At 41.0% G+C, this 13,853-nt stretch overlaps 1 long non-coding RNA gene across 1 annotated transcript in view; it reads left to right on the top strand.

Moving 5' to 3' along the window:
• The window catches only part of LOC109299174, a 144,920-nt gene extending 134,347 nt beyond the window's left edge, over nt 1–10,573 (top strand). The window contains exon 3 of the long non-coding RNA XR_002097788.1: nt 10,087–10,573. This is a non-coding gene — a long non-coding RNA (uncharacterized LOC109299174). The remainder of the gene's footprint in view (nt 1–10,086) is intronic.
• The last annotated feature ends 3,280 nt before the right edge of the window (nt 10,574–13,853 follow it).

Here is a 13,853-nt window from a genome sequence, read left to right as displayed (position 1 = left end):
TATGACAGTTGGTTAAGGCTTCTACAGAGCTCATATATAGTAAGAGGACTGCCTATGGGGAAGATTATGAGGAAACTTAGAAAAAGGGTTTTATTTTCTTAGTGTAGCAATGTTTGTAATTATCAACATAGTCTATCATTTACTAAGTGGTTAGTTGTTCATATGGGACCTTTATCTTGTAGTGTAATTATAATATGAAGAAACATTGTACTTGTTAAAGGGGATTATACATAAGTGGGTAGTGGGCAATTGATGTAAGGCCTTGAGGCAAGGGTAAGAAGATTACCTCTAGAGCTGTTCCTCATAGTTTTCTGCCATCTCTTATCGTCCCCCTTTTATCACAGTTTTGATATAAAGGACATGCTTATTTGTCCAACTGTGGAGAGCTAATATAAAGCCCTTCCTCTCTTAGCAGGTAAGAGCTGTTTGCAAGTTTAAAGGCCCAATGGAGTTTTTGTAATAGCTTATGCACGTCTTCCTGATCAGACCTTAAACATGATTTCAGAAGCAGCTGTGTTTGAAAAGTCTCCCTTAACCTGTCCACTGGAGGGAATGGCTCTAGGACCACAGGGAAACAGGATTAGAAGGGCTTCCCGAGATGTTGAGTCCAATCCTCTGCATTCACAGGCACTTGTGAAATGAAGGAATCTCCAAAATAGACTGGAGATGCTAATCTGACCTCAGGGTAAAATCCCTTCCTGAAGCCGGATTTGGTGATCAATATGACCCTTAATAGAAGAGCAAGACCCTCTGGCCAGAAACCTTTGGGTTTCTAGTACTGGGAGGAGCTACACCAATTTACATTAGCTGAGCATCTGTTGTATTATCTTTGATAGAAAATAGAAATAAAACATTCCCGAGAGCTGTGAAATGGAAGATCAAGTATTCCTGCAATGGAATTCTCCAAATAATGGGGAAGATCAAGTAAAACTCCAGTAGAGCAGACACAGGAAGTATAGTACCCGAGCCATAACAGAAGATCAAACAACACATGAAACCATTATAGTAATAAAAATGTAGTATCAGTGACTGAAGCATGAGAGAAAAGAGGTTTTAAGAGAAGCTCTGTTGCAAAGACAGAAGACTCGTGGATGGACCCAGACCAGCACCTTGAATCCCTACCTCTTTTGAATGTAATGGGTGAATTTCTAAGCTCCAGAATACCTCACCCAGCTTTGGGTCCAGGTCAGAACCTAAAACTTCAGGCCCTTTTCCTAGTTCTGATTTGAATAGTTCTGAATTCTAAAGCTAGTTGCTAGACAATATGTCAAAACCCAATGCTGTTTGCAGTAAAGGTTTGGTTTTAACAATTTGCTTATTGTTTTACCAAAATGTATTTGTCAAAACATTCATTTTTAAATGAAAAGCTCCACTTTAGTTCATAACTTTTTTTTTTTTTAACACAAAAAATCATTAATTTGTAATAAAAGGACAAAACTGAGGCAAAACCATTTGAAGTGACTGACTGGAAACATTTATATGCTCCTAAAATGCTTTTGCTTGTTTATATATTTTATGAAGTTTCTGGTTAAACCAGAATTCAAGTCTAATCTAATTCCACATCCAAATGCCTTCTTTCCATCCATATGTAACTACAATTTAAATTCAAACAATATATTCCATTCCAAAACTAGACATGATCCTGATTAGGCTAAAGGCTGTTTTAGTTGCAATGGAAGTTTTGCAAATCACCAAAATAGGAAAAGGATGAGACCCTTCAGCAGAGGACAAGCTATTACTACTTTGTTTGGTTTTCAAACCATCTGTCTAGCAGCTGACTTCAGAAGTAGACTGTTCCATGCAAAGCTGTGCAGTTGCCCCATCAGATTTTTCTTTCATTATTTTGCTTTTTTGTTTTGCCTGCATTTTGGGAACTACATGCCACCAGGGGACTATGGTATTTTTTCATGTGCAGACAAAAAAGACTTCCTAGTGCTGAGTGGAACCTTAGCTGGGGATGTTTGAAAATGCATGGTGCTCAAGAAGGGGTGATGACCTTATTGCGGGCTTCCAGTCAGAGAATGAAGTCAGCCAGTTTTCTCCTCAAGGCTGTGGGGAAGGGGAAGCGAGGGACAGGGCACTGTAACATTTTGGATCATTCCAGAGGTGAGAGGTTGAATTCAGAGAAGCATTAGAGAACGTGAATGGGTAACTTCATTAGCTGATTCAGAGTTGATTACAAAATTGTGGCATTTGGGGATGGGAAAAAAAAACCCATATTGGATTAAGTCATTTTATCCATCTCTGCAACCAGCCAGTGCAGGGCTCTTCCCCACACTGTTCTCTCCAAGCTAACTTTAACCCTTTCTAATGGTGAATGACCACTGCTGAAGAACACAAAGCAAATGTATTTCCTTCCCCTCTCTACAGCAAAAAGAGCGTAATAATTTGATCTTCAGACTTTACCTACCATCTGTCCTTCATGATTTGCTGAGAGCCACAGCTTGATCTCCTCTTCCAGCCCAGAAAATAGGTGAAGAAGTGGTAGTGAGGATCAGGTAGAAAAAGCAAGCTGCTGATTTGAGTAAAGTCTTTTGGTAGTAGGGAGATGAGATGAAGTGGTACTCACTCTACAAAGGGTGTTGTGTGATATTGTGTGCTCTCACTCTCTCTCCCCCTCCTCTTCCCCCCATTGCCCCTTCCTGTCTTCATACACTTAACAGTAATGATTTTCCTGTTGTCTTCCAGCTTCAGGCTGTTGGTTTCCTGAAGACAAAGGCCTGGTGCATAATAGGACAGAAGGTTTTATATTAAGAAACAAAGTCATTTGACACTGCAGTATTAAGGCACCCCAGGCTAAATGATGTGTGGCAGGTTGCGGGGAAAAGGCAATGTAAGAAATGAAGTATGGAAATAAATAACATACTCAGTACAGTCTGTCATGGTGGCATTCAGTTCAATTTGTTTTACACCGTCCCAGATAACCAATTTATAGGGTACCAGAGATGTCTGTGTGGAGCATGTAAAATGGCTTCCTGAGGGTTGTCAGGAAGGGGCTGGGCAGGAGCATCTTTTAGCACCTAGAGAGGCAGAGGAAACAGTTGGGAATCAGGTAAAAGCAGATTAATTGGCAATTTGTGGTTGGCTGGAAGAAGTCACCAATCAGCATTTGAATCATCATCTATTTGAAAGAGGGAAGTTGGTGCTTCTTGGAACCATTGTTTCAGGCTGTCTGCAGACTCATACAGACATCAGCACATAAGTTCTTTAAAAATTTAATATTCAGCTGCCAACTAGAGTTCTGCAATGTGGGAGAAGTTTGTACCTGGCTGAGCCACCTCAGAATTCATCAGGCCCTGGATGAGAGAGTAGTGTGGGAGCAGTCCAACACTCACCCTAAATGAATCTAACAGATCTGAGGCAGTGATATGCAGCCTACATTTCCTTATGCTCAATATCCTATGGCTCCTAGGATTTTTAAAAAAAAATTTGTGCTTGTTTTTCATTTTTTAATAGATTGAGCAATCAGGTCGATGTTCTTTATACACTGTCTGTTGTTCTTCCTGGAAGCTGTGTTAAAACACAACTTTTAGAAAGGTATTTTGTCTCTTCAACAGTTTCAACCAATGGTTGGTCTATCCCCTTCCTTGGTTGTTCCAGTGTTTAATTACCCACTCCTGCTAGAAAATTACATGTATTTTGAGGTTGAATTTGTCTAATTTTAGCTCGTAGCCATTGGACCTAGTATGGTTTTTGTTTGAATGACCAAAGTATCTCCCAGTGTTGGTTTAAATTTCCCAACAGTGATCAAAACACTTCTCAGCCCTCTTCTCAGTAATCTGAGTGGATTCAGTTCTTAAAGTCTTACTTATTCTCAAGATTGGGATCAATTTTGTGACCCTACTTTGATCTCCATCCATGTCCATTTCCACATTTTTAGAAGCATGGACACCAGAAGAGGACATAGTAGTCTAATAGCAGTCTTACCAATGTTATATGCATTGCAAGATCACTTCCCTATTTCTATTTGATATTTCTCTTCTTATACATCTAGGCTAGGGACAGAAGTTACATATAAGCCAGTATAAGTGATTGGAAACAGGTTCAAATCTGTAACAACAGAAGTTCAGTGCACATAAACCACTTTCAAAGTGCCCAAAAATGGTTTAATATAAACCTAGATGGATGTAGTATTAGACTTAACTGATTTAGGTTAGAATGGTTTATTGAACTTATTTCCCAGATCCCCTCCCAATTCAAGTGAACTCAGTCCCCCAGCATCCCAGGATGCTTTTCACCTCCTCTGCAGACCTCGCTTCACAGAGTAGGTGGAGTAACCTTAGCCCAAGCTGTCTGCTCCAGCTGAGCAAGGAAGTGTGCTTTAATGCCCCCCAGCTTCTGGCCTGAGCTACTGCAGACACCTGGCTGCATTTCTGGAATCAAAAGTGAATGTCTGTTCACTTGCTTATTGGTTCAATCTACACAGCTTAGATTAACCTACAAAGATTGAATTGATTCAGCCTCAGGCTTTTTGACTGTGAACTTTAGCCCTAAGGATCACACCGGTACTTTTATTCATAACATTGTACTGAAACTTCATGTTGAGGTGGTTAATTATTATGAACCCTGTGTCCTTTTCTGAGCCATTGTTTTTTAAAGACAGATTCCCAACCCCCCTGGCCCCAATCTGGTAAATAGATTCTGCATTCTTTGTTGCCAGGTTGAATTCCTTTCATTTGGCTGTATTAAAATGCATTTTGCTGGATTGTAGCCATTTAGCCAGGCAATTCAGATCAGTCTATAACAGTAGCCTCACTATTTCCTACCCCATGCTTATTTTGTATTCTCTGCAGACTTAATGAGCACACATTTTATAATATGATCTAGAACACTGATAAAATTATTAAATAGCATTGAACCAAGAAATGGTCATTCTTATTGAGGTTTCCCCGTTAAAGACTACATTTTGAGATCTGTTACTGAGCCAGTTTTTAATTCATTCAATGTATGCACACTACAATTTTTTTTTAAATCAGCGTTTCATTAGGTACTATGTCAAGCTTTGAAAAATTCAAGTATGCCTTATCAGCATAGTTGTCTTTATCGGCCAGATTTGTAATTGTGCCAGAAAAGGTAATATGCTATACTCCTTTTGGCCATACAAGCTAATTTCTCTTCCTTGTAGGTTCTGTTTCGGGGGTTCATTTCTTCATTGAAAACCAAGGATCTTAACTCTGTTAAGGTTCTGGGTTCTAGACTAGCTATTACAAACAGAAAACAGACATTGATTAACTTACATAATTCTCTAAAAGCATCAGCTCAGTGTGTAGCACTGACCAAAAAAGGCAATACAATGTTGGGCATCATTAAGAAGGAAATTGATAGCAAAATGGAAAACATCATAATGCCATTACATAAATTTATGGAGTTACCCACATTTTGAATACTGTGTGCAATTCTGGTCTCTGCATCTTTAAAAAAGAATGTACTAGAATTTTAAAAAGTACAGAAAAGGACAATGAAAATGATCAAGGGCAAGGAACAGTTGCCATACCAGGAGAGACTAAAAAGGCAAGCACTTTTTTAGTTTGGAAAGGAGAAGGCTGGGGATGTGGGGGGATATGATAGAGGTCTATAAGATCATGAAGGATATGGACCGAGTGAACAGTGGACTGTTGTTCAAGAAGTCCCAGAATACTAGAGATAGGGGGCACCTTCTGAAATTAGTAGATGACAGGTTTAAAATTAACAAGAGAATGTACCATATTTATTTGAATCTAAGATGACCTTGAATTTAAGACGACCCTCCAATTATTAGATTATAGACATGGCAAATTGTAAATATTTTAATTTCTCCATGTCTAGAATCTAGTTATCAGAAGGTCATCTTAAATTCATTCCTCCTAGCACTGCCACAGAGAAAGTAGTATTAGAGAAATCAGTGGCTGGGGGCCCAGCAGCCTGTCCTATGCCCCATGTCCATGACCCTTTACCACTTGCCCCCCTACTGTCACACCCCCTTCTCCCCCGGTGTCTTCCTGTCTCCCTTGTGTGCCTGCCTACCTTTGCAGTTGCTCTGTCTCCGCTGCAGGGCATGGAGCATTCGGCCAAGCCAGGCAGTAGCAGCAGCTCTGGCTTCAGCCTCCAGCCCCAGTTGACACAAGAGCTGCAGCAGCTCCCAGCTGCTCCACATTCCCTTTCCCTACCCTCTTCTTCCTCTGTGCTCCACTTCACCCATGCCCTGGGTGTCCCTTTCCCTGTGCCCTTTCCCCATGTTTCTTCCTGCACCATGTTGCCTTTCCTTGCAGAGGGGAAAGAGCACCTTTGTCCTTTAGTAGGATTATGTCTTGTAGGAGAAGATTGAGGCGCGGGATAATTAGCAGTGGTTGTTGCAAAGAGCTTTTGAGGGGATATATGGGGAATGTGCATGTGTTATGCCTCACTCAAACCAGAGCTATCAATTTTTTACCTCCCCCCACACTTCCAGCCTACACTTTCCTCCAATCTATGATACACAAGCAGAAACAAGTTATCTCTATAACAACAGTATGTCTTATGTCTTGTATGCCTTCTTGTTTGAAACTCATGTCTTCATTCTGTTTGGACTGTCCTCTCTTGCTGTGTTACACTTACTTTTTAAAAGTACTGGCCTTTGTTCTACTTACAGCATAAAATATGTTAGAGGCTTCCACTTTGCACTATAAATGATAAATGAGGATAGTTTTCACTCTTAAAAAATCACCCCTTCAGACTTTTGAAAGAGTTTGGTGTCAAGGCAGTCTTGAATGTGCACATCATCACCCAGTGGAAATCAGTGCATGGCGTGACTGCAGTAGCCCTTGCAGTAGCACTTGTAAGTGACTTTTTCAGTATGTTATCACAACTTTCCACTCCATGCAACAGCAGAAGGAGGGAACATACTGTGGGTTTTCTGTTCCCTTGTTCCCATTGGGACATCAATTGTACTCATTCACTCCTCAACCACATGCACGTGAAGGAGACCTAGACCTTCATCGTCCTCTTGGCTTCTTTGGTCGGAATGGTCCCAACCTCATTTTCAGCTGTTGACAATTGTGGTAGCAGACACCTGTGCTGTAAAATGGGGAGTAGGAACACTTCATGTTGGATTCCAAGACATTTGACAATAACATCACATGCAAATTGAGGCATTAGGTCATTGTTATAAAAGTCTCCAGATTTCTGTACCTTTGCAGACCTGGTACAGAGCTGCCCCATTTTACATTCTAGGGGGAAAATAATGTAACCAGTGAGCAACACATCAAGTCACAGGAAATACTCAGCTGTTTGAATGAGCAAGAAGCATCCAGTACCTGGCAAAATTCTTCATTACATCTCTTACGAGTTGTAATAAATACATCACAGCCCTAACTTGTTAGTCAGCCATCTTTATTCAGCTGTTTTGCATGCATTCTCACCACGAGGTGGCAATATAAAACCATATGTCACAAGAACCAGTACGACACAGAGAACTCCAGTTCCAGTTTCTCTGCTGCCATGAATTGTGCCCTGAGTCTCCATTCATCCCTTACAGGTAAAAATACAAATCCCAGTTCAGGTTCACATGGATACAGGCAACCTGCCTGACAACACTGGAGGTAATGCCAAGCCTGTGTCAATAGGGCAGAGAAGTCCAGTATAAATATATATCATTCCCAGCAGGGCTATTCTCGGAGTCAGTTCTAGGTGACCCATGTTTAAGTGGATGTACCGCTGCAGAGGTGTCAGGGCTGGAGAGCAACAGAAATGCTCTTTTCAGGATCACTGTTTTCCCTAGGGACTCATTCTGATGTCTTAGTTCCACTGCGCAGCACCTTACTTTACAAACAGTCCGAACCGAGCAAGCTACTACCTTGATGTGAATAAAGGAGGCAGAGAACATTACCTGTAGATGCCCATATAGATGGCACAAGAGTATAAGAGAAGTGAGGAAGGAGACTAGCTGAATATGGGACATGGCTACTAATGGGCTGCTTACCCATGTTTAAATCCAAGGATTGCAAAACAGAAACATGTATGAATTGTATGTGTACAACTGTAGGCTCCTTCTACCGTACAATCCAGAATTTCATGAATTTACCCGAGACTTAAAATCCTCACATACAGGAATTTACCCCAGACAAAATTCCTAATTTTCTTGCCAACTTCTTTGAATGGGGGGAGTTTAGCCAAACCAGTCCTGAAAGGGGCTGTGCTATGTTTTGCTATGATTTTGGAAGCCCTCCTGTGATGTTCTGTGTTTTCATTATACCTATTCATATTTATGAGGGGGGATAAGGGGGAGCCCATCATCCTTCACTTGCTTTCTATAACAACCCTTCCCAACATCTAGTAGAATCTAATAAGGACTAGGGTGGAGAGAGTAATGATTTCCTGAATCATTGCGGATAGAAATATAGATATAAGAACCAAATATTGATGGTACATGTTGTTAACTTCTGAAGTGCACCAGGTATATTTTACAAGAGGAGATGAAATTAGACTGTTCCAATTGTGTGATCTGGTATGGCAAATTTTAAGTTCTTTGAAGCCTAAAAGGGCATTTCCAAACCACAAATCATTTCCAGAAACAGGGACACTCTGGTGAATGAGAGGAGAGAAAGTCTGTGTATGGCAAACTTGATACGGTAAAAAAATCCTTTGCGATGAAGCCATTGGACAGAAAGTAAACTGCTTGCAAGCCCTTTTACCAGAAGAGTTTGGATCCAGACTTTCATGAATAGAGAGCTACATGCAAAAGTCAGGGCATGTTAACTGGAGGGGTAATAAAGAACTGTTGTACATAGAGTAGTCTAAGGACTTCCAATGAAATCTCTGTGTGCCTGTGTCACTCATCAGGAGGATCAATGCACATGGTCCCTGTTCCAGGACCAAGTTAAAGAAAGGGTGGAACGTTTCACAGAAAATGGAGTTAAACATATGTTTTATCAAGTTTTTGGTTCACTAAACTTTGCTTAGCTTGTGCAACAATTCCTGGCTTTGCTCTCTGGCCTTCACCTTTGACTAGTATTGATTAGTTGGTACCTAGCATGGCATAAGATCTAAATCCTTGTTAAAGCGGTCTCCTCTCTCCCTGTAATGGAATTGGTAATTTTAACCCTTTTGTTGGGAAACACACCCCCTCATTGGGTGAGATACACTTTTGAAAGCTGAAGCTTTGAAATTAGAAAAAAAGAGGAGATTGCACATCCCCTGAGTATAGCCCTAGCTCTTCAGTTAGTAATGTTTAAACTTTTTCTTTCACAGTAGAGGCCTCTCCCAAGTCTGGGCATCCATTGTGGTAGGCATAGGATGAACACTTAATGAAAGACAGCATCTGACATGAAGGATTCAGTCTGAATAGTCAGAGTTGGAGGGCAGAGAGAGGCCTAGAAAAGTAAAGTAGAGGACAGGTAGCAAGTCAGTGACAGAGCTGCAGATAAAACTTCCAGGTCTCCTGGAGTCCAAACCTTGTGCTGTCTCCAAGACAGCATGCACAAACAGTTAACTTTGAATTTGTAAATTTAGTTGTGTATATTCAATTAAATAGCAACAATCCTTACCATAGAATTATGGTTGTCCAATAGTTTACTATCACCACCATAATGATCTGAAACCAAGAAAGAAAGAATTAAAGGAATGCAAACTCAAACACCTGGAAATCAGGAGATACAGAGGTGAGAAACATACTATCTTCATGATGTCAGCTTAACTCTAACCCCTATTTGCTTCAGACTTGACTATAAGTTTTGCCTTAGCAATGAGAGTATGATAGAATTTATCCTTCAGCTTTATTGTGGTCTGTTCCCAGAGTGTTTTTGCAGCATCTGATGCTACTGGATGTTCTAATTTGTATGTATATCCATATTTTGGCATCACTCAAAGCAAATAGAGTTAAGGTTGCATCACGGGGATAATTTTTTTCCTCACCTCTGTATCTCCTGGCTTCCAGAGGCTGAAATTTGTATTCCTTTAATTCTTCATTTCTTGGCTTCAGATCTCTGCTGTCTGCTTTTGGGTGGTGATGGCAGCTTATGCTCAAAGCATTAAATGTATTCCAACCTAGCCACCCCAGGTTTGCCATGTTACTTCTTTGCCACACTTCTTCTGGGAATTCCTTCTGAGACTGCTTTAAATCTTTCCTTATAGAATTTTGCCATGTACATCACCTGACTGCTGACAAAGACCTGGAAAAAGACATCCTGTGAACCTCTACTGAGACAACCTATAAAATTTGGTGCTGAAATGAAGAATGCTTGAAGCATATTGTCTGAGGCACATGCAGCCCTTAGCATATTTCCATTGTGTCAAACTACTCCAACTCATCCTACCTTCAGTCAGCTAACTGCAAATGCAGTTAAAATGCATATGGAAAAATGCTGCCATATAAATGTGGAATGCAATGATAACGAGGGCACATCCTTTTTCCTTCTATTGACTTATTATGCACTTCTAGATTTTAAGGCCAGAAAGGACAATTAGATTATTTAGTCTGAATTCCTATATAATACATATACACAGTACAGTTTCATCCAGTTACTACTATATTGAGCTTAATACCTTGTGGTTGTCTAAACCTAAGTATCTTCCAAGTCAGCATAACTTGAACTTTTGCCTTCAAGAGATTGAGAATCCAGGCTTTTGAATTCATTTAGTAAAATGTTGTTTTTCCAGGGGATAGTATCGTGGGAAGCCCTTGCTCAGGTCACCCAAATGTAAGTTATGGAGACAGAGCAGTTTTCAAGATGATGAAACATGCTGATGTTAGGACTCTTAGAGTAGCCTACCTTTTAAACAGAAAGCAAGCTCAGATTTAACTTATAGCAGAGCTGACACCTTGCTATAACATAAGGACTAATTTCACTAAATGCCTCATTTATTTTAGTGGAATCTCATTCTTTCAGATCATTGTCAGGAGTCCATTAGTGAAGTAGATAGAGCAGAAACCCATGGTTAAATGAACATGGAGATTAACCTCCTGTTTTATTACTTTAGATGCAAGTAGGCTCCTAGTACAGAGTTGAAACATTCTCCTAAAATTGTTGGGGGAGAGGGGAGGAGACCCACGTTCTGTCTGCCTTTCACATGGTTCATCTAGTCCTTATAATCCTTCACTCACTTAGCCACAGTCTATTCACCACTCCACCTCTTCTGCAAAGAGGAAATCAATACATAGTTTAACTAGTGATTCTGTTCAGTAGAGGAAGGGATTCCATGGGCTTGTATATTCAGTGATGGCCTTCATAGGTACTTTCAGTAAGTGGCCACATGAGGCACTAAACCTGAAGGGTCACTTAGTGCCTCCAGTAGAAACAAGCTGCTTTGGAATATGACACTGGATTTGAAGTTAAGAAGCCGGAGTTCAGTTTCTAGATATGCCACCAACCTCCTTGAGGACTTTGGGATAATAACTGAATCCCTCTGTGACTCAAATGGGCAAAATGCTAAATGAGTCTTTTAAGCCCTTCCTCAGTAAAGCAATGCTGCTTATAGCATCTGTTCTTCCAGCAAGACTAGATAGAATGATCCATATGCTATTTGCCTCAATATTCACCAAAAAAAAAGCTGCAGTCAGACACCTGATATTGATTATTTGAACAAGGAAGGGGACAAGCTGTGGGATGAGATAAAAAAAAAAGACAGCTAGAGAGCTTTTGATGGGTCTGAATGAATCCAGGTCATCAGGGCCTGATGAAATTCATCCCAGAGTACTGAAGGAACTGGCAGAGAAGATCTCAGAGCCCTTGTCAATAATATTTATGAAGTCATGTGAGATGGGCAAGGTGCCAGAAGACTGGGTATATATAATGCCCCTCTTAAAAAATGCCAACATAGTGCCCCTCTTCAAAAAAGGAAAAAGGAAAACCAGAGGAACTATAAACTGGTTAGCTTCACCTCAAGACCCAAAAAGTTACTGAAACACATTATAAGAAATTCTATTTACAAACATCTGGATGAGGAAATGCAGATCACAAGCATCTGGCATGGATTTACTGGTAGTAAGAACAAAGTGTACCAAATCTTTGAAAAATCATGGCAATTGGGAGAGGTCCCAGACAGTTGGAAAAGGGCAAATATCGCGTCCATCTTTAAGAAAGGGAAGGAGGAGGATCCGGGGAACTACAGGCTGGTCAGCCTCCCTTCAATCCCTGGAGAGGTCATGGAGTAGGTCCTCAAGAAATCCATTTCCAAAAATGTGGAGGAGAAGGTGATTAGGAACTGTCAGTTCTGTGGATGTGGGGAGAGCAGTGGACATCATATACCTTGATATTACCAAGGTTTTTGATATGGTCTCTCACAACATTCTTGCAAGCAAGCTATGGAAGCCCAGGTTGGATGAATGGACTATTAGGTGGATAGAAAACTGAATGGATAGTCAGCTCAAAGGGTAGTAATCAATGGCTGGATGTCTAGTTGGAAGCCAGTATCAAGTGGAGTGCCCCAGGGGTTGATTCTGGGGCCAGTTTTGCTCAATATCCTCATCAACAACCTGGAAGATGGGATGGAGTGCACCCTCAGCAAGTTTGCTGATGACATCAAGCTGCGGGGAGTAGTAGATATTCTGGAGGGTAGGGCCAGGATTCAGAAAGACCTAGACAAATTGGAGGATTGGGCCAAAAGGAATCTTACGAGGATCGGTAAGGAAAAGTGCAAAGTCCTGCACTTAGGACAGAACAATCCCAGGCACTGATACAGGCTAAGGACTGATGGGCAGCTTTACAGAAAAGGACCTGGGGATTACAGTAGACAATAAGCTGAATATAAGCCAGTAGCGTGCTCTTGTAAAGAAGGATAATGGCATACCAAATTGCTTTGGTAAAAGTGTTACCAGCAGATTGAGGGAACTAATTATTCCTCTCTAATCAGTGCTGGTGAGGCCACATCTGGAATACTGTATTCAGTTTTTGGCTCCCACTACAGAAAGAATGTAAACAAATTGTAGAGAGTCCAGCAGAGAGCAGCAAAAATGGTGAGGGGGCTCAGGGACATGACTTGTGAGGAGAAGCTGAAGCAGCTGGGCTTATTTAGTCTGGAGAGAAGAAGACTAAGTGGGGATTTAATAGCAGCCTTCAACTACCTGAAGGGCAATTCCAAAGAGGATAGAGCTAGACTGCTCTCAGTGGTGGCAGCTGACAGAACAAGGAGCAATGATCTCAAGTTGCAGCAAAGGAAGTTTTGGTTAGATATTAGGAAAAAACTTTTTCATGGGGACGGTAATGAAGCACTGGGCAGGTTATTCAGAGAGATTGTGGACTCCCCACCCTTAGAATTTCTAAAGACCTGGCTAGACTAAGCCTTGGCTGTGATGATATAGTTGGGATGATCCTGCCTTGAGCAGGGGGTTGGACTAGATGACTTCCTGAGGTCCCTTCCAACCCTAATATTCTATGATTCTGACTTTATCTCCTTCTTCAACAAAGTAAGTACTCGGTCGGATGAAGGGAATGCACTGGATATAGCATATCTGGATTTCAGCAAGGCTTTTTACAAGGTCCTATGTGACTTATAAACAAACTGAAGAAATGTGGGCTAGACAGTACTATAAAGTGGATAGACAAGTGGTTTGATACTTGCAAGCAAAGGGTGATTATAAATGGATCCGTGTCAGAATGGCAGGTTTTAAGTAGTCCCACAGGGCTCTGTCTTGGTCTCAGTGCTGTCCAATATGCTTATTAATGATTTGGATGCAGAAATAGCTTGTTGAGCAAGTTTGCTGATGGCATGAAACTAAGAAGTATTGAAAACACATTGGAAGAGGAGCACAACTGCAAAGATTCTTAACAGATTGGAAGGCTGGGACGGAGCTAACAGGATGAAGTTCAATGCTGACAAGTTCAAGGTGTTACATGTCAGGAATAATCAAAAATATAAATACAAAATGGGTGACACCTGGCTGGATAGCAGTACCACAGAAA

The sequence above is a fragment of the Gavialis gangeticus genome, unplaced genomic scaffold (genome assembly GCF_001723915.1).
Source record: "Gavialis gangeticus isolate Ggan-Ray unplaced genomic scaffold, GavGan_comp1, whole genome shotgun sequence".
NCBI classification, from domain to species: domain Eukaryota; kingdom Metazoa; phylum Chordata; order Crocodylia; family Gavialidae; genus Gavialis; species Gavialis gangeticus.
This window is presented reverse-complemented; position numbering and strand designations above follow the sequence as displayed.